Raw genomic sequence first — 22,459 nt, 5'->3', positions numbered from 1 at the left:
TGTTGTCTCTACCTATGGAAAAGCAACAACAACAAAAAAAAGTTGTAAGACTCAAAAGGCATCAATGAGTTTTGAATAAAGACATCTGGGGTCTAGAGGACTACAAAGTTTTGTTGCTATTCAAAAATTCTATTAAGATTTTATCTACAAATTTCTTACTAGAATTTGAAAACTTTTCCTGTGTTATTTTGAATTGTTACGTAAAATATGGATCTTTTATAATTAATAATATAATGTGGCTTAAAATACCATTTTTTATATAATTAGGTTTATTTCAATACTTATATGTTGAACACTTATTTTTTTTACCAGAACCTTGTTTAATACTAGAAATGCAAAGGTAAATGAGAAGCTTTGACTTACTGGGAGCTTATAATATAAGGGGGACATAGTTATTATATAACCCTACTCTTATATTTGCTATATGATATAGTATAAGATGTCATATTAAAACAAAGAAAGATTATTGGTATTGAATTTATTCTTAAGAATAAATCTCCTATTTTTTTTATTCTTGGAAAAATCTTCAAAAACAAAAATAGTCCAATTGTGAAATTAAAATACACAGAAAATCTGACTACATTTGCCAGGAGAGTTTTATTTCCTCTGGAAAATTTAGTTGACTATAAAAATGGAGTGAAAAGTAATCTTTTTGTGGTTTGGTTTTAAAGCACTTGAGAGGGTAATACCCTGTTGTCCTACTGGAAATTTGTGTGTGAGTGTGTGTGTGTGTGTGTGTGTGTGTGTGTGTGTATGTTTGTGTGTGAGAGAGATTACAAATTTGTATGAAGTATTAAATAAAGATGTCTATTTTTAAAATGTGGATACTGTTAAAGAACATTCTGAATCTATTATGAAATTTTAATATTCAGTAGATTTATTATATCTTCAAAATGTGTTTATAGTTACCATGGTTAACTAACAGTGGCCATTTTATATTAATAATGTTTCTGAGACCAGAAATCTGAGCATCACTCTTGAATTTTCTCTCACCTTCATACTCTGCATCCAATCCATCACAGGCTCATTCCAAGTCTACCTGCATAATAGGATTCAAATCCATTCATTTTTCCTATCCTTCATTGTCTTTTTCCTCAGACTATCATCATTTATCTCTCTCCTAAAATACTGCAATTACCAATATGCAAATGCTTTGGTTTTTCTCTCATCCAATTAATTTTTCCACAGCATAAGGAATTATCTTTCAAAAACAACAAATATCATCAGGTTACTCCACTGCCTAAAGAACTTTAATGGTATTAATAATATTCGTAGCTTGAAAATTGCTTACAAAGTGAACATAAACTCTCTTACCACAAAAAACGATACTGAGGTAATGCATATGTTAATTAACTAAATTTAATTATTCCACTATATATATATACTTTTAAACATATGTGAATATGGTAAATATGTAAAATTTTATCTGTCATTCAAAACAAAAACCTTAGTAGATCTACAAAGTTTTAGAAAAATGTCTCAACTTTGTACCAGAGGTTACAAGATCTGCAATGATCAAATCTCTCCTTACCTTCCTAGCTCACCCACTTCTCTGTGCCTTTTCTATTAAGAATTTGTTTAGTTAGGAATTTTCCATGTTCCTAGTTGCTAATTTCACATTATCAGTCTTCTAACAAAAGAGCTAAAATCACTGTCATGTTTTCTATTCATCTCTAGGGTTGGAGCTTAGATGTTACCATATTTGTCCACCCACAATCCTCTAGATCTGTACTGCTTTTATTACAGTACCTGCCAGACTGTGTGTTGATCTCTTCTTCACTTTCACTCATTACAGTGTAACCTCACTGATGGAAGAAATTCCAAGATCAAGGCCCAGCACAGGTTTTTTATATAACCTAGCTAAAGAGATAATGGACTTTTTATACATGTTTCCTAAAAACAAAATAAAAATATCAAGATTAAATTGATCCAGGAAGTCTCAGCTTAAAAACAGATCTTCTCTGCAATATGAGACATACTCTTTTAATTCTTGACTTACCTCTATTTAAAACAGCTTTCAAGAAGACAATTATCAAGTGAGCTGAGAACTTTGAGAAGCCAGCCTGGACTGGAAATGAAAAAGTGACTTCTAAGTCCATTAGCTCTTCTGCTAGATTTGCTTTACAGAAAATAAAGACAAATTGAATGTTTAGATATGCTTCTTAAGTCTGCACTCTTCCTTCATTCCATCATCTTAAGGTGGAATTTAATCCTTAGATTACTAGATAGTAATCCAATGATTCAGTTAAATTTGGATTTCTGATTCATAAAAAAGAAAAAGACTTGTACTGCATCTTCCTATTGATTGACTTTCTGAGCCATGTAAATTATCTTATGACATAGTGACATATTACTTCAATGCCTGATTCCCCTGGTAAATTGGGATATGAAAATTTAAGGGGACTGGGATTCTAATTTTGTTTTGAATATTTCTTTACCATAAGATAAATAAGATAATAATATTTTTTCCCATTAGAAAAAAAAAAAAAAAAAACAACTTACCGCTGGCTAGGGGAGGAGGCATGGGAGACAGTGGAGGATGTGGATGTTCTGTAGCTCTGCATTCCTAAGGCCCTTAGTGCCAGCCCCACAAGCCCATGGAGATTAGGAAGTGGCTGCCTGAATTATTTTCCAAAGGATAAATATTATAAATAATTACATCTATAAACTAACCAAGAAGATCCTTTTGGTGTTTAGGGGGGAACACAACTTCCATCAATTACCAGGAATGCTGCTGCTCAGATGCCACCTGAAATAAACTCCTCCTCCTTAGGCTTCCTGTAGGTTTTGTGCCATGAAGGGGGAAAATGCAGAGCAAACTCAAACCCAGAACTTATAAAAACAGATAGTCATGGCCTTTAATTGAAAAACTGGAAAAGTGGTAAAAAGGTTCAAAGGACATGAATGTGAAATCACCAAGGTATCCTGTATTTCCCAATCACATCAGTTCTTCAGTGCCTCTCAAGATGGTCCTGTTGTAGGACTTAAATGGTTCCTCACAGGCAAGGCAGCAGCTATCCCACCTTACAATTTTGGTTGCTGGGTTTCCTATAAACCCAGACATGTCAAAGCTTTGCACTGGCTCTTGGGATACCACCTTGCTCCTGTGGGATATGGAAAATGGACGGTGTATGGAAAAAAACATCTGCTTCCAGGAACCTGTCACTAACCTGTGCTGGCTGGGTCCTTACATACATTCCCATCCTCTGAAAATAAACCATCTGACTATGGAAAGGTTAGGGGTTGTGGGTGGCTCACAGGTTTCCCACAAAAAAAGCACATTCACAATCACTGTGAAGTCAAATGGATGGACACATGTATATCTCCTGCAGCAATGGCTTTGGAGGTGAAGGCTATGAAGCCACACTGTGGGACGTAAGGCAAAGAGTATAATATGTGAGTATAAGCAACTCTCCAGACAGTTGCATCCTGTGTCTTTCTTCTAAGAGCATTGGCCTTAGTGCCTGAGATTAACGTCTCATTGCATGACTCTAAGGTGAATATTGGAACCAGGAGAGCTTGCCTTTTCACCTTGTCTGTAGATGGATCTGGATCCTTGACTCCCCTGGCTGTTGGTGATCCTGTCTTATTATGTGCAAGATTAAACAGAGGAATTGACTTTCTCAGAGTGGATTACAGCCAAGGGCTGGAAATAAAGGAAGAAGAAGCATTCTGAAGCTGAGAGATATGCACTGGACAATATTAAACTATGACTGCTTCTTTCTGTGATTTTGTGTTTTTTTTATGTTATATTGGTTTAAGGGGATGAAAATTAGGCTGGTGTTCTTTACTTACATTTACTTAGAAGGTATGTCAGTGTTTGATATCAATTTAAGTTCAGTGGTTCAGAATCAGTTATATATTTTAGAAACATGGACTAAACATAAAGTTTGTAATTAAGTTAAATCCAAATGCAAAGTTTTAGTGAGTTTTTGGACCTACTCTTCAAAAAAGAAGATATTTTACTCAAAATGATGATCTGGAGGTGTAGGAATGATGGGCCTGTGTCTGTGAAAGAAGAAGCAGAGAGCTTGATTCCATCCAACTAATCTTTTCCATGACTCTCAAAAAAAAAAAATAGAAAAGAAAAGAAAAAGAAAAAGAAAAGAAAGAGGAAGGAAAGGAGAAAAAAAAAGTAGCAGGTCAGAGTCTGCTTTGGTTGCCTCAAATATAATCAAGATGGGAAAGAACAGCTTGGCTCCATAGAGAAAATGGATCATATACCATCGATTAAGCTCTGGGCACTGTTCCTCAGCAATGCAAAGAATCAAAGCTATAGCAAGAAAGCAAAATCCTTGAAATCTACCCAGAGCAGTAGAGGGGAGGTAGTAAATCCCAGCCTGTGTACGTTCCTTCCTAGAACAGTGCTGATGAGGTGGCATAAAAACAGCCACTCTGATGGCTTCAAGTGGCTGACCAGAATGAGGATATTGCCCAGATTATAAGAGTTATCGTATTTTTTCCTGGGTAAGAAAATGGAGAGGTTCACAGATTAAGGCTGAAAAAAACATTCATTTACAATTTGAATATTTGTATTTAGTTTACATTAATAAAATTTCATATACATGTATGTACATATACAAAAAAGAAATGATTATTACTTTGACTTCCTTAATTTTATTTCCTCAACTTAAATCTGAAATATTAAAGAGAAAAACTTTAATGTTTTATTTTCCACGCCTTAAACATAGATATTTGCTTTGATAAATTTTTGAGGGTAACCCAGATTTTGGACTTAAATTGTTATCAGTAAGCAAGAAGTGGACCCAATATATTAATTCAAGGATCAACACCACCTTTCTCCCCAAAAAAATCATAATAAATGTTATCAAATATTAGAAATCTCTATAGAGGTATAGCCCCTAATCTTGACCTGAAAGCTGAACAGAAATGCATGCCTGTGATTTTTAAGTCACCAGCACCTCATTTGTTCATCATATATCCCTGCACTCAGCCTTTTAAAATGTTTAAATTTTTCTCTCTTTTGTCTTGGATCATCTGCATCTTTTTCTACTTCAAAACATAATAAAATTTACTGATATTAGAGACAATAAATGTGGTTTTTGCTCAACTTACTATAATTTGCTGAATGTAGTACTTCTTTGTGATAGCACAAATTATATGGTGCGTATGAGAGGGACTAAGTGCTCATTGTCAAGGAAGTCTGTGAAGGCATAGTCAGGAAAATGAAGCTATGTTTCTTGGCTAAATTACCGAAGCTAAGAATTAACCATTAATGGCAAATTGACAGACAAGAAAATATTTTGAAAATGCAAGAATTGTTGCCTCTGCCACTTTGAAAATGGATCAGCTCTTAGAATTCAGTAGATCTAATGATAATGTAATTCATAGCCTTGTGTAATTTTGAGTTGAATTTATAATACTTCCAAGACTTTTTGCAATATAAGGAGTTGTAGCACCCAAATCATGTTTTCTCCCAAGGATTGCTTTTAGCATGTGATTAACCTCCCAAATGATAACTTATTTCCAAAAGTCCTCTTAGGAGGTCACACTTTGGGAACAGCAAATAGAATATAATCGCTGACATTAGTCACCAGCTACCATCACTGCTATTTGTTTGTCACATAATGGTTCGTTATTTTATAATTTATATAACTGGTGATCATTAGCATACAGGTTTACAGTACTTGATGTAATGGAAGGAGAAAGAGCAAGTGAGTAAAACTAATTTACTTACAGAATGGCAACTTAAGGAAATGTATTTTGAAGGAATGACATTTCCTTGAACTCATCTTTTTATAAGTTCCATTTTTAAGGTCCTTTGTAAAGGGACCTCAGTGTTCCAGTAAAATTGCTAGAGTGGTAAATTTTCCATCAGATGTGTTTTATTCAATCTTCTACTTAAGGAATAAGTATAATAATCACATTAATAATATGTTGCTATCAAAATTTTACCACAGTTTCTCCTAGGAGCTCATAGTATACTGTGTAACCACAGTATATTGTTAAAAAATATCCTTTTGAAACACTGCATGTGTATCAGAATGTACTGTGGTTTTATGATTCTTGAAGGGAATGGGAAATCTAAGCTTTTTTATTGGCTTTTCTATTAGTTAATTACAAAGTTTCCTGGGCTCAAGAATAGGTGACCTGTAAACTTTAATAACTACAACTTTGATAAAAAATTTTTTGCAAACTGTCACAATTCATTCAATTTTGTGAGACTCATGCTTTCCTCTCCAAAAGTAGTTTTGCCCAAATTACAAAAAGAAACAGTGACATAATAAGAACACCATATCTATACCTGTGAATCACAGCTTGTCTACCAGATGTGTCAGAGCTGGTAGAAGAGTAAGGGCTGTAGTAATTGATATTATTTTAGATAAGCCACCTGCTATATTAGAGCATATGTAAATATGTGTTCTCATGAGTGACTTAATTGAGTCTAAAGAGTTCTGACCTCCTCTGAAAGAAAGTTACATAAATACAAGACACTCGTCACCATCACTGGGAAATTATATATGAGTCAAGTCAGAGAATCATTAGATGGGCTAAGTTGAGGTCACTTGAATGATGATTTGGCATGATTTTTAAGTATGCTGGTTTTGATTATGCTGTTATCCTTTCTCTAACCTTATAGCAATTGAGTTGTTATATTTTATTTAACATTTTAATATTATATGGTGATTCAATCTTTTGTATCCATATTACAGAAAACAAATAAGGCTTTTGAACTAGAAAAAATTTCAAAATTTTACAATATAATCACTAGTTAGTTTGAATCTTGAAAGAAGTAGATATAATGTGGTGCTATTTCTCTTATTACTTACGTTATAGTTCACTCAATGAAGAGCATAGGATATAATAGAATGAGCACAGAAATTTATCCTAGTCTCCATTGTTCAACTTATTATCTCTGAGAGTTTAGTGACTTACCCTGATACTTGTCATATCTATCATCAAACTGCAAAAGAAATATTTCCCCTTGTTTTTTATAATTAGTCATAGACTTACATATCAAGATGCATATTGAAATGGATTTGTGAGAAAATAAGACTGCTATAAACAATCAAGTATAGATTTTGTGTGGTCATTCATTCCCATTTCCCTGAGATAAATGCCCAAGAATGCAAATACTGTCTTATAAAGTAGTTATACATATACTTTTTAAATAAACTACCAAATTCTTTTGGGGGGCAGTTATATCATTTTATGTTCTCACCAGCAATATATGTGTCAATATATGTATAGGTGACTGACTTTCTCAGCATCCTCACCAGCATTTGGCATTGTAACTATGTTTCATTTTATTCAGTCTTATATGTGTGTAGTAATAGATCATTATGATTTTAGTAATGTCCCATTATGATTTTCATTTACATTTTCTTAGTGACTAGTGATTTTATATATTTCTGTCTGCTTAGTTGATATCTTTATATCCTTCAGTGAAATGTCTTTACATTTCCGTTGCACATTTCTAACTGTTGAGTCTTAAGTATTCTGCATTTACTCCAGATGTAAAGTCTCTGTCAGACACACAAAATTTACTAATATGTTTTCTTCCAGTTTCTTATTTGTAATCTTCTTAACAGTTTACTTTTCAATTTTTATTAAGTCCAGGTAACAAATTATTTTTCTCTTTTGTGTTACAAGTTATGTCCAGTCTAAGAACACAATGCACAGCCCTAGGTAGAAAATATTTTCTCATCTTTTCCTTAGACAGTATAAATTTATATTCAAATTTAAGTAATTCATTTTGAATTGCTTTCTGTATAAGATGTGAAGCTTTTTGTTGAGGTTTATCTTTTGAAGGGTATGAGTGTCCAATTACTCCTCTGTGATGACCAATGGCACATTTTGCCTAGAATATTCAGGTTTTGAAAAAGCTGGTATTCTTCAATTGAAATGCTTTTGTTCCTTTGGCAAAAATTATGGGCATATTCATTGTGGTTATTTCTGGGCTTGTTACTTTTTTCCATTAATGTGATAGTGTGGTCTCTGTTAGTACCACACTATCCTGTATACAGCATATATATAGTATCCTTAAACATTCAGAAGAGTGACTAATCCCAGTTTATTATTTTTTAAAACTGCTTTGATTATTTTAAGACCTTTTCCTTTTCCTATAAGTCTTAAAATAACCTTGTATATGCATTCAAAAGCTCATGCTAAGATTTTGATAGAAATAGGAGAACATATTCTCTTACTATTTTGAGTCTTCCAGTCAGTGGGCATTACACAACTTTCCAACTTTTCTTTTAGCAGCATATCCTCCTTCTAGTTTTCAGAGGACAAACTTTCAGTCTTTCATCATGTATGATCATAGCTGCACATTTTATCTTTTTAGTAAATCTTCGATTTCAACCTGATGATGTCCCTCTCTATTTCCAGCATAGTAAGAATCTTTATCTTGAATGGATATTGCATTTCCAGAGATTTTTCTGAATCAATTAGCACGGTTATATGTCTTTAGCCTGATGATGGTAGATTACATCAACTGATATTTATATACTACATTCCAGGAATAAATTTTGTCATAATATATTATTACATTTATATATTAGTAAATTAATATTTTAAGATTCTTTCATCAAGTTTACTAGATATATTGGTCTTTAGTTTTCTTTTGTAAAGCTGTCAGTCTATTTTGGTATTGGGATTACACTGATATCATGAGTTGAAATGTATTCTTTCCTCTCATGTCTGGATAATCTTGTATAAAATTGGTGTTAATTATTTTACAGTGTTCAGTAAAATCCACAGTGAAACCATATGGTCTTCGACTTTTCTCTTCTCAGTAGCTTTTAAAATACAAATTACATTTCTTAAATGGTTACATGCCATTCTGTTTATATTGTTTATATATTTCATTTGATCTTAGTTTTGGTAGCTTGTTGCACTCAAGAAATTGATCTGCTTCTTCTATTTTGTTGAATCTCTAAGTGCACATTCTTTGGGGTAATTTCTTTTCATTCTTGTAAAAGTTGTAAACTTCATGATATCTTATAGTGATAACTTATTTTTTTGTTTTTTGTTTTTATGAGTTTTCTTACTGTTTCAGCTTCATTCCATAGATATTGAATGAGTTTTCATTTCATTTTGTTCTAAATATTTTTAAATGTTCTTTGACATTTTCTTTTTGACCCTTGGATTCTTTGGAAATATGTTGCTTCATTTTCAAGCGTTTGGAAATTTGCCTAATGGCTTTCTATTATTGATTTGTAGTTTAATCCATTATAATCAGGAAACATATTCGGTCTCTGTATGACTTTAATTATTTAATTTTACCATTTATTTTCTGATGCAGGATATTATCTCTCTTAGTGAATGTTTCACAGGCACTTGAAAAGAATGTGTATTCAGTTGTTCTTGAGTGTAGATTTTATAAATGTCAAATCAATCTGGTTAGTTGAAGGTGTTGTTGAGTATCCCCTAACTGAGTTTCTGTCTAGTAGTTTTATTAATTTTTGAGAGTTGGGTACAGAAGTACCCAAGTGAGCATAGACTGGTATATTTACCTTTTCATTTATGATAGTTTTTATTTAAGATGCTTAAAGTTCTTTTGTTTAGCACCCACTATTTAGGATTGCTATACCTTCTTGATATATTGACTGTTAGTATGACTGTTGTAGCAATTATCTGTGCATTGAAGTCCATTTTCATTTTTAATAATAGAGTTACTATCATTTTTATAAATGTTTTGGCATGATAAATATTTTTGGCACCTATTTAGTTTTAATCTATCGATGTTAATAAATTTGACACGATTTTCTTGTAGACAGCTTATTGTCAAGAGTTATTTTTTTTTCTTTGAATCTAACCAGAAAAATCTCTATTTTTTGTGTGGTACCTTTAGACCATTCACTTTTAAAGTAAATACTGATATCTGATGACTTTCCTCTTCAATGCTATCATTATTTTTTTTCTGTTTCTTCAGCTTCCTTTGTGTTTTAGTTAGCTTTGCATTACTGGGACCACCACATCTGGCAAGAGCAAGTTAGAAAAAAATTGGTTTTGGCTCATGGTTTTCAAAGTTCAATCTATTGTTGGTTAACTCCATAGTTTGAAACTCAATGTGAAGCTGAACATCAAGGCAGAAAAACATGGCAGAGGAAGGCAGCTTAGGTCATGATAACCTGAAAGGAGGTAGCAAGGAAATGTAAACCCCAAACACACCCCCACTGATCTACTTCCTCCTGCTACACTCTATGTGCCCATAGTTACCAATGAGTTCATCAATTCAAGTGGATTAATCTGTTGATCTGTCTACACAACTCATAATCTAATCATTTCACCTCTTAACATTCTTGCATTGTCTCATACATGAGATTTGGGGTGCCACTACATATCCAAAACATAATACTTCAATTTTTAGAGGCTGATTCATAGTGGGGTAGAGGGGGGGAACATGGGAGGAATAGAGGAACTCTGAATAAGGCAGAGGGGTAGGAGGAGAAGGGAGGTGGCAGGGGGTTAGAAATGATGGTGGGATGTGATGGACATCATTATCCAAAGTACATTCATGGAGATACAAATTGATGTGGCTATACTTTGTATAGAACCAGAGATATGAAAATTGTGTCCTATATGTGTAATATGAGTTGTAATGCATTCCACCGTCACATGCATAAAAAATTTTAAAAACATTCAGATTTTTATGCCTTCAATTCCTGTTGGTTACTTGATTTTCTTTAGAACTTCATTTGATTCAATTATAATAACTTTGGTATATTGATTTATGTTTTCTTAGCAATTTTTCTAGATAGTATGATATATATATATATATATATATCATACATATCATTAAAGCTGCTCTGAAAGTGAACCAATAAACCAATATCTTTTTTTTGTGTGTGAATTAGGTGGTGTTTTTTTACATTCCCAATCCTTTAAGTAAAGAGAGTAGGCCTTTCTTGTTTGTTCTATCTATCCATTTATTTGTTTATTTACTTTTTTGTTCCTAATGTTGGTTCCAGATTATAGAACACACTCCAGTGAGCAGTTCAGGATATTTGGGGCATAAAAAGAAAACTGAAGGAACAAAACTGCTTATTATTCCTTAAGGGTTAATTTTCTTAGCCAATCCTTGTTCTTTCCAGCTTTTAAGGTTTATTAGCCATTATGGGTTAAATGATTTATATGGTATTCAACTGTATTTAGAAGAGGAAAAAAAAAGATTCTTTACTATGTTGGTCTGTAACTAGATTCATCATCTGCTTTTGTAAGTATATTTAAATAAAGTGCTGGTGCTTGTGCGTTCTCTCTCTCTCTCTCTCTCTCTCTCTCTCTCTCTCGCTCTCTCTCTCTCTCTCTCTCTCTCTCTCTCATTCTCTCCTTCCTGGTGTCATGTCCTAGGCTAATTTCCTCTGCCACACCCTTCCACCATGATGTTTTGCCTTACCTCAGGCCCAGAGCAATGGAGTCAGTCATCTATGGGCTGAGACCTATGAAACCTTGAGCCCCAAATTAACGTTCCCTTCTCTACGTTGTTCTTCTCAGGTCTTTTTGTTAAGACAAAGAAACACGGGGTTCTCTCTCTCTCTCTCCCCCACGCCACCTTTCTGATTCCTTTTGTCATGTTCTGAGCTGCTTTCCTCTGGCATACCATTTTGCCATAATGTCCTGCCTCACCTTGGCCCAGAGCTATGGAATTGGCCATCTAAGAAGTGAGACATCTGAAAGCATTAGCCCCAAATAAACTTTTCTTCCTACTCAAATCAATAAAAGCTTAAATGACACTTATTCCACTTGCTTACAAATTTTCTACAACCATTGTTGCACTATAAGAACAGAGTTGAACAGTTAGTGAAAGGACCATACGGTGTGCAAAACCTGAAATATGTGCTATTCAGATTTTACATGAAGAGTTTTCTGGCCTTTTTTTTGAGCACACAAGTGTGAGGGCAGAAGGTAGGCCAAACTTAATGCTCAAATAATTAGAATGAATAAATATTTGACAAATAGTGAGAATTTGATAAGGAAAGAGCAATCACTGGTAGATCAATGAGGTATATTGGCTTATTTGTTAATTTTGGGATACACAATGTAAAACCCCATCATAATCTCATGGTAAACATTAAAGCTTACATTTCTCACTAAAAATTACTCAAAAAAAATAATACAACGTATAGTATATTGACTTTTGAAACATTCAGGAACACCAGTCCATTCACTTTTGTTTTTATTGATTGGTTTGTGATACTGTGTGTTATGTGTGTTTGTTTGTCTGTTTTGTTTATTTATTTATTTTTGCCTTAAAATTATAATTTTATCCTAGGTAAAAGAACACTTTGTGGATTACTATAATAATAAGCTCATGAGACTATAATAATAAGCTCATTACCTAATTTATAGGTAATAAAAGGATAAATAGACACAGATAATATTTAAATCAAATTTATTTTCACAGGTCAATCTTATGATGAAATACTGAATATATAATACATATGAACTTGTAAAATGAAGTTTGGTGAATAAAATGGTTCTTTATATAAAATTCCAATTCCTAGTGAATTTGCTTGAAAAAGAGTTCTACTGATTTTTAAAATATATTGATATTCAGAATGAATAAATGTGATGGTATCAAACTAAAAGGCTTCTTTAATGCAAATGAAACAATCAAGAGCTCAAAGAGAGTACTTACAGAATGGAAGAAATCCTTTGCCACCAGCACCTCAGGTAGAGCATTAATCTCAAGGATATAAAACAACTCAAAAAAATTAGTGCCAAAAAATAAATATCAATAAATGGGCAAAGAAATTGAACAGTGAACAGACACTTAAAAGAAAAATAATAAGAATTGTCAACAAATATATGAAAAAATGTTCAACATCTCTACCAATTAGAGAAATGCAAATAAAAACTACACTGATATTTCATCTCACTCCAATCAGAATGGCCACAATACAATTGACAATAAATGTTGGCGAGGATATGGGAAAAGAGTACTTTCATATATTGCTGACAGAATTACAAATTAGGCAACCACTCTGGATAGCAGTATGGAGATTCCTCAGAAAACTTGGAAAAGAAACAACATTTGACCCAGTTATCTGATTCCTTGGTATATACACAGGACTTAAAAACAGTATACTACAGTAATGCAGCCACATCAATGTTTATAGCAGTTCAATTCACAATAGCTAAGCTATGGAACCAACCTAGATCTTCCTCAACAGATGAATGGGTAAAGAAAATGTGTATATATACACAAATGAATATTAATCAGCTATAAAAAAGAATGACTTTTTGACTTTTGTTGGAAATTGGATGGACCTGAAGAATATCATGCCAAGTGAAATAAGCCAATCTCCAAAAAATCCAAAGGTTGAACGTTCTTTCTGATATGTGGATGCTAATGCACAACAAGGGAGAGAGGGAAAGAATAGAAGTTCAGTAGATTAGACAAGGGGAAATGAAGGAAAGGTATGGGGTAGGAATAGAAAAGACAGTGGGATGATTCTGACATAACTTTTCTATGTACGTAAATGAAAATACCACACTGATTTCTACATTATGTAAAACCACAAGACCAGATCCTAGTTAGATGTACTCCATGTTTATATAAATAAGTCAAATTATACTCCACAATAATGTATAACTAAAAATAAAAAACATTTTCAAAAATATTGATTTTTCAGTAGGTGTAATTTTTACCTAAAAATATTGCCACAAATACTGGTTATATGACTTTTGAAAATCAGATCGTTTTGGTTTACCTTGTGAGCCAAGATAGGAGAGTCCATGCCCAAAAGTGGACATTGAAATAGTTTATATTGAAATTGTATGTATAAAGCCAATCACGTAAGGTTACTTTGATATGAAATAAGAGGATAGAGGATGATCATAATTCTTTTATTTCCCCAGAGTAATAGATGCATTCTTACAACTGTTTCACAGACATACGCATATTCCTAGAAACTTGTCAAGGATTGACATGCTCATTTCAGCCTTTTCCCAGATGGTTTTGTGTGGGGGCTACTAGGGAAAGAACCCAAGGAGCTGGGTTTACCACTGAGCTACATCTCCAGTCCTTTTTTTTTTTCTGGAGACAGGATCTAAGTTGTCCAAGTCAGCTTGGAACTTGTGATCTTCATGCTTTAGCCTCCTGAGTCTCTGGGATTATAGGTATGTGCCACCATGGCCAGTTCTAGATCATCTTTTATCACCCACCATCTCTAAGAGGAAACAATCATTCGATTTATCAAATATACCATAGGATCTTCACTGGCAGCCCTGTCTCTCCGTGTTGTTTTGCAGTACTGGGATTGATCCCAAAGGTATTCTACCACAGAGCTACACTCTTAGCCATCTTAGGGCATCTTCCCCACTTTTGCCGTTTTATTTGAATATTTTGAATGCAGATCATAAAGTCCAAAGCATATCAGTCATTTATGGGTGGGAGTGTTACCTGCAGACCAACCAGGGCACCCGTCTGGATCTCAACTGGACAGATTCTGCTGCTCATCTTCATAGGAAATAAGCAAATGATGTTTTTAAAAAAATAATCACTTGCTTTTTAATTAAGCAGGCAGGCAGCCGAATCCTGGCTGAACTGAAGACCATTGAAATCCTAGGGCCCCAGCATAGACAACCCCCAGTCTTCCCTTTAGGATCCTTCCACAACCCACAGCATATGGCCTTCCCTTGTGACCATGAAGTACCAATAAAAGAATGAAGATACAGGAGAGGGTACTGGGCTAGGTGCCACATACCTATTATCCTAGTTACTCAGGAGGCTGAGGCAGGAGGATTGCAAGCTCAAAGGCAACCTCGGTAATTTAGTGAGACCCTCTCAAGACAGAAAAAGGACTAAGGGTGTAGCTCTGTGGTAGATCATAATTCTTTATAAAATAATTCTATATAAGGTGTCAATTACTTGAGAAAATGAAGTGATAATAGGATATAATCAAAACAGAGAAAAAAATCAGAAAACATGCAGTGAAATGAAGGAAAAGAAATATACAGAGCACAATATATTTTTTTATATAGAAATGGTCATAGAAGTGGTTACCAGAATGCCTGATGTTTATTCTTTGAGGAGTGATCATGATAAAATAGATCTATTTTATCTATTTTTATCTTGTATAATTCATTATTTTTTCTTAGTGATAATGTCTTTTTTAAAAAAACATAATTTGGTTCATCTCAATCCTTAGTATTTCTCCTTTTCGATCCTATGGATCCCCTTGTGTTTCAGAAAAAAAAGCCATACTAAAGACAATTTTGATAGCTAAACAAGAAATATGGAATTGAAAGTGTTCATATACAACAGTGTTTCCCATGAGAAATTTTTTTTCCTTAACAGAGAAATATTCACATTTACTTAATGATGTTAAATCATATTTTTCCATGTGTTGGAAAAACTGTTGATTACCATAACTGGGAAGAAGCATCCAGTTTAATAGATGGAGATCAAAGTGAAGGGAGGAAAACAGCCAGAATCTTGTGAAGGAAAGAACTAGGCTGATGCTAGAATGCTTTCTTTTCTTGTTTTAAAAGCAAACACAGAATTATTTAAGTAATATGTATTCACTGGAGAAAATATAAAATGCAGAAGAAAAACATGATAATAAAATTAACATTGCATTACCTAAAGATAATTACTATTCATAATTTAAGTATGTGCATCTAGAGTATTCCCTACATGAAATGTATATTCATACACAGTAATATCTTCAATATTGCAAAATTGAAATTATCTGCCACCTTATTTTTGCGACCTGATATGTTTTTTTCTCTCAAACATCACAACACTATTTCTATGTAAATAATTGCAAATATATAATATCACTCTTAATGGTTCAAGGCACTTAGCATTACATGTTTAACGGTTTACTCACAAACCTTTTAATTTTGGTATTGAATCTTTTTCAGAAACTATATTAAATAAATGCAAGAGAATCAACCATCTTAGAATTTAAGAGAGAAAAGAAAGGAGGATCATTGAGATCACAACTTGCACTATGGATGGAATGAGCACAGTTACCTTTTCAGCCTCATTCTAAACACAGTAAATGATAAATAATAGATCTATGTTTATCTATAGTATTATTCTGAAATTAATTCCTATCTACACCACGGGAACTGGTAAAAGATCTATCTAGAGTACAATAGTAAATATATAGTGAATATGAATTGATAAAATAAACATGAAAATATGGTGTTAGAATACAAAAAGTCTGTCTCTATTTTTTTATTTTTCTTCTCTCCTTAATCTGTCTCTCATAATCATCAGCTTTCATCATTGTTTGTGTGCTACCTTTGAATTTCAGGTTGGATCATTTCAATAAAACTTCTAGAAAGGGAACAATTAGTTTTAAAGTAATATAGTCTTTGAACAGCTTATCTGTGTAAAAGGAATTTCTTTCCAGATAAAAACACTTTGTACTGTAACAATTATTCAACTGCCTGCAGACCCCTCATTCATTGGCCTTTCTTGTACTATTAATTATTTATTCTTTTCATCATTTCTCACCTTGTCAGCTTATATTTTGTAGTACAATGTTAATATGATTTCCTTCCATACATTTCAACTCCCTTTCCTTTATTTCTTCTCTTAGACTATAAACAAAACAGCCTTTTTTTTTTGGTACCTGGGATTGAAAACAGGAGCACTCTACCACTGAACCACATCTCCAGCCCTATTTTGTATTCTATTTAGAGACAGGATCTCACTGAGATGCTTAGTGACTCACTTTTGCTGAGGCTGTCTTTGAACTGGAGATCCCTCTGTCCCAGTCTCCTGAGCCGTTGGGATTATAGGCATGTGCCACTGCGCCTGGCAACACTTAGCCTTTTGAAACCAATTATTTTTTTCTGTAGGAATTCATCTCAATATTTGAATATTTGGGTGAGTTAAATACTGACTAAACAAAATAAATGCATGATATCATACATGAATTGGGCAAATGGTCAATATCATGAAGTCCTATTAAGATTACAAAATAATTTCACCTAATATTCAAGTTGATTTAAAACTTTCTTTTTGCCTCCTTTCATCTCATATCCTTGCCTTATATTTCTCTTAAGAAATAGAAACTTTATTTCAGTTTTCCCAGAAAACCTTGCATCATCTTGTACCATATTGTCTCCCTGACTTTCAGTTACAAGGAAAATAATAACCTTCATTCTATCACAGGTCAGTTCTCTACTTTTGCTTAAATTCCTTTCTAAAGAATATTTTACACAGATTTCATTCACTCTTTTATCCAGATCCCAGTTTTTCTTGCTCTGATAGTCATCCCATAAATACAGAAATTAATTATGATAACTCTTAATGTAAAAATTTACAGTGGACTCACAATCTCTTCTAGTTACCAGCCCTCCCTACTGAAAAGTCTTGTAATTGTCTGTCATTTCCAACTACTTACTTTTCTTATCCCTTTCCTTAACCACTATAAAACCAGGCTTCTATCCATGTCACTGACTTAAGGTTCTTCCTGTCAAAGATATCAATCATCTTCCCAGACCTTTTTACAACCTCTACATCAGTTCTATTCAAAACATGGGACAAGGCACAGCAAAATCCACAATGTAAGAACAACTTCAGTTGATCTTCTCTGTTATTATTCATCCCTTATTAAAAGAGGCACTCAGGTGCTCAATCCAAAATCTGAAGTCATCCTTGATTTCTCCCTTTGCTAAATACTCACACTTGTTCTTTCAGCAAATCAATTTTGTCTGACATGTTTCTTGTAAAAAACATTTTCTCTCATGCAGACTACTACAGTGACATTATACAAATTGTTCTATATCCTCTCTTTTACCACCAGAGTACATTGTATTAATAGCAACTAGAGTAATACTTTAAATGTAAATCAGATCACAATACTCCTCTACTAAAAATCCTTCAGTATCTTCTTATTGATCTTAGAATAAATTCAAACTTTCTATTTTGGTCAGTGTACATGACTGATACTCATGTAAAGTTGAATTTGTTGTTGTTGTTGTTTTGTTTTATTTTATTTTTTAAATACAATTACTCCTTTTCTTTTCAGATAATAAATTTATTCTACATATGTTAGCCACATTGATACCTTTTTAAAAAAATAAATTTTACTCTGTATATTTAAGATACGCAACATGAAGTTATGGGACAAATATAGATCATGAAAACCTTGCTTTAGTAAAACAATTTAACAAACACATCATCTTACCTAGTTACCTTTATTTTTATAATTAGGAAGCCAGACTCGGTGGTACACTCCTCTAATTTCAGCAATTTGGGAGACTAAGGCAGGAGGATAGCAAGTTCAAAGCCAGTCTCAGCAAAAGTGAGGCACTAAGCACTCAGTGAGACCCTGTCTCTAAATAAAACACAAAATAGTGCTGGGGATGTGACTCGTGGTTGAATGCCCTTGAGTTCAATCCCGAGCACCTCCAAAATAAACAAACAAACAAACAAACAAACAAATAACTAAATAAATAAATGGTAAGGGACAGCTAAAAGTTAATTGAGCTTGAATTCTACATATAATAGAATTTTATAACCTATAGGCTTACCCTCTAGATCCATTTATTCTACATTATGCTACTTTATATCCTCAGGCACATCTCTCCTATCCTCTCTCCCCTCTTCCCTCACCCCTGGTCAACACTATTTTGTTGTCTCAGTTTATATTTTATTTTTTTATTGCACATATAAATGATGTCATATAATATTTTTCTTTCTATTTGTGGCTTATTTCAACTTAACATTTTGATCTTTTCTAAAATCATCCTCAAAGCCTGGTCCCCAAACCAGCAGCATATACACCACCTGGGAATTTATAGAAGTGTGAATTCTTAAGTATCTCTCAAGACCCAGTGATTCAAAAACTCTGGATGTGGGGCAAGCAGCTAGGTTTTAACAGGTTCTCCGTGTGGTTTTTGTCAGATCAGTCTGGGCAGGCAATGGCCAAAGGAGGCAGATTTAAAAGGACCGCTGGACAGGCTTTATTGAGATGTCACTCCAGGGGAACTCGATCAGACCCACAGAGGGGACAGGAGAAGGGTCTGAGGAGAAACCGCGTGGAAGCTCGATCGGACTGGACTTTTATGGGGCTTACAGTAGGAAAGGAAGGGCTTGGGACAGGAAAAGGTGTTTCTAGGGTCTCTTGCCCCCTTGGAGTTGGTCAGGGGAGTTGGCTGAACTCCAGGATTGGCCAGGGGGGTCTTGTTGATTGACAGGCGTTAATCAGGAGATCTGGCTGAATGACAGGCGTTTCCGCCCGCATCTGATTGACGTTCTTTTTCGGTGTGGGCTGTTTTGTTTTAAGTTGCCACTAAGTCACCACCAAGTTGCCATCACCAACCTAACAGTTTTGATACATGTTAAAACCCAGGCATTGCTGCTAATGCCTGGTATTGCTGCCTTACGAGCTGTGTTTGTCCTTTTTCATACCTGGGATATCCAGCTTCAGCCCTTGGCTTGGCAGGGCTCCTGAGGTCCAGCATGTGTTGCTGAATCTAAACTTCCACTCCCATTAGACATGATTGAGTCACTTGTTTATTGTATTATCTGTCACTCTCTCTATAATGCAGCCTTCAACATGGCAGGGCCTTGTCAGCCTTGTTTAGTGCTTTAATAATACTGCCAGCTCAATGTCTGACACAGGGTAAGAACTCTGTAAATGCGTGTAAAATGAGTGCATCCACCATGAGAATCTGTAACTAATAATTTGATTAGTGAATAATTTTATAAGCTCTACTAAATTGCCTGATATTTATCTTTTGATTGAAAAGAAAAATCCTTCACTTTACTTCAGAATGAAAAAAGGCAAACTTCATTATTTGTACAGTAAATATGTTTTAATGAAAGATATTGTTATCTACTCCTTCAATTAGCAAATTAATAAATAATTGTACATTAACTATTGATCACCTAAGCACTGAGCAATTTGTCATGGTTTATAAAATGGAAAAGCTGACTTTGAGTTAATATCTTAAATAGGTTATCAAGGAAGAAATTCATATTATTCATATATCTACATGATGTAGATCACAAATGTAATATATAACTGATATTTTTTAAAGTGGTAATGACTTTGGCTATAGATCACTTACAACTGCACTATGCAATAATTTAAAAAAGTACATGGGTGACTGTTTTAATTAGGAGATGGTCCATGGAATACAGAAGTCTTGAACTGAATGAAATATAGAGCCACTGGTAATTTATTTGGTATGTGAATTTGTGTATAGAATAAAGTTAAAAAGAGAAATCTTGAGTTGGACCACACCAAAAAATCTGAGAAGGGCATCTCATAAAGGTGATTTTTAAAAAGAGTATTTCATATTATAACACAGAAAATATATTTTCAGCACTTAATAAATGTAGGTTTGACTATATGAACAAGCAAATCAGGATAAAGATGAGAGAAGAACTCTAAAGAGAAATACAGTATTTCTCTTATCCATGAGTTCACTTTCCTTGATTTTAGAAACCCACAAAGAATCATAGTATAAAAGCATTAAATGAAAAATTTTAAAAATAAACAATTCATAAATTTCAACCTCCATACTGTTATGAACAGTATGATGAAATCAACCTGCTTTGACCATATTGAGAACTGAATCTTTCCATTGTCTAATAGGTCCACACTGTATATATGCTACCCATTTACTAGACACTTAATATCCACCTCAATTGTCAGATCAATCTACATGATATTGCTGTGTTTGTGTTCAAGCAATCCTTATTTTATTGAAGAATGGCCCCAAACTCCAAGGGTAGTGATGTGGAAATTTAGACATGCCAAAAATAAACTGTAAAGTGCTCCCTTTAAGTGAAAAGTTCTTAATTTAGTAAATGAAAGGTGGTGAAATAATGTGCTGTGATTACTAAGGTTAATGGTAAGAATTAATCGTCTATCCATGAAAGTTAAGATGGAAAAAGAAAGGCACGTTATTTATGCAGTCACATTTCCAACTGCAAAAGTTGCCACCACATGCTATGTGCGCAGATGAGATGGAAAGACATCAAATTATGCATATATAGGAAAACCCTAACGTGTAGAGTTTCTTCTCTGGGAAAACACTGAATGGCAGGGAACACCGATGCAGTGGAAGGGTGTGGAAGCCCTGGGGACTCTGGAATGGGTAGCCATGGTGACTTCCTCAGAAACTTAAGTAGCCATCTCTAAGGCCACTGTTGCAGACATAGTCGAGGTCAGAGCCATGGCCGTAGAGCTCATAGAGGCAATACTAAAGATGAGAAGTCAATCAGTCACCAAGCTGGGCTACCTAGTCAAGAATATGAAGATCAAGTCCCTGGAGGAGATCTACTTCTTATATTTGCACAACAAGGAATCTTATATGATTGAGTTTTTCCTGGGAACATGACTCAAGGATGAGGTTTTATAGATGACGTCTGTATAGAAGCAGACTCTTACTGGTCAGTGGACCAGGTTGAAGGCATTTGTAGCTATCCAGGGTTACAATGGTTGGTTGGCCTAAGAGTTAAGTACTCCAAGGAGGTAGCCATTGCTATCCAAGGGGCCCTCATCCTGGCCAAGCTCTCCATTGATCCTGTACAGAAAGGCTACCGAGGGAACAGGATTAGCAAGCCCGACACTGTCCCTTGAAAAGTGACAGTTGTGATTCTGTGTTAGTGTTGCTCATCCAGGAGGAACTGGGATTGTCTCAGCCACCATGCCCAACAAATTGTTGCTGATGGCTGGTATTGATGACTGCTTCACTTCTACTCCTGATCTCTGGAAAGATACTGTATTCACCAAATCTCCCTATCAGGAATTCACTGACCATCTTGTGAAAATTCCTATCACAGTCCCTCTATGGGAGGACCCTTACATCAGCTGTGGCTACAATATAAGGTTTTTGGAGAAAAAATAAAGTGAATGTAACCTGTTTATAAAAAAAAATAAGAATAAAATAACTTATATAATGTTTAGGACCATCTGCAGTTTTTGCATTCATTGATGGTCTTGGAGCATGACCTTCATGGATAAGGGAGGAGAACTATAAAGCTAAGACAAGATCATAGTACAGATTTTAAAAGGAACAACAGAAACTTACCTGAGTTTTACATTATATATTCTTTATTTGTTGAATTGACTGAGAAAATTTGTGTTGTTGTAGGCTAGCAGTTAAGTAATTTATCCTGCTACATATTTCCATGCAAGTTTGAACCTTCAGGTACAAGATAGTCACATCAATTCTATCCTGTCTGTAATTTATTATTGTTTTTTTTGCCATTGACTTTAATATCAGGTTTTTGAGGTACAGTTTTGTGTATTCCCCAAACCAGTCTTGACTCTTGCCTCATAAATGATTGTAAATAAATAGGGAAAAATAAAATCAGAAGATGGGAATGGTTTCCTATAGTCGTTTACTTGCCCAGAACTCTCGGGCTAATTGTTCTACAAATATCTTATCTTCTAGGAGGTAAGTTCATGATGCCAGGAGTTTTCAAACATAGAAACTTTGTTACCATATTATACTAAGGATCCTACCCCACCATTCTATAGAAAGTACCTCCATCATTCTCACCAATCAA

General features: G+C 34.1%; 2 pseudogenes; both read left to right on the top strand.

Moving 5' to 3' along the window:
• Positions 1–2,851: 2,851 nt before the first annotated feature.
• On the top strand, positions 2,852–3,676 carry LOC143640070 (WD repeat-containing protein 31 pseudogene; annotated as a pseudogene).
• Positions 3,677–19,545: 15,869 nt separating this feature from the next.
• On the top strand, positions 19,546–21,795 carry LOC143640074 (small ribosomal subunit protein uS5 pseudogene; annotated as a pseudogene).
• The last annotated feature ends 664 nt before the right edge of the window (positions 21,796–22,459 follow it).

The sequence above is a fragment of the Callospermophilus lateralis genome, unplaced genomic scaffold, assembly GCF_048772815.1.
Source record: "Callospermophilus lateralis isolate mCalLat2 unplaced genomic scaffold, mCalLat2.hap1 Scaffold_112, whole genome shotgun sequence".
NCBI lineage: Eukaryota > Metazoa > Chordata > Mammalia > Rodentia > Sciuridae > Callospermophilus > Callospermophilus lateralis.
Note: the sequence above shows the minus strand (reverse complement) of the source record. Positions and strands in the feature narration are given on the sequence as shown.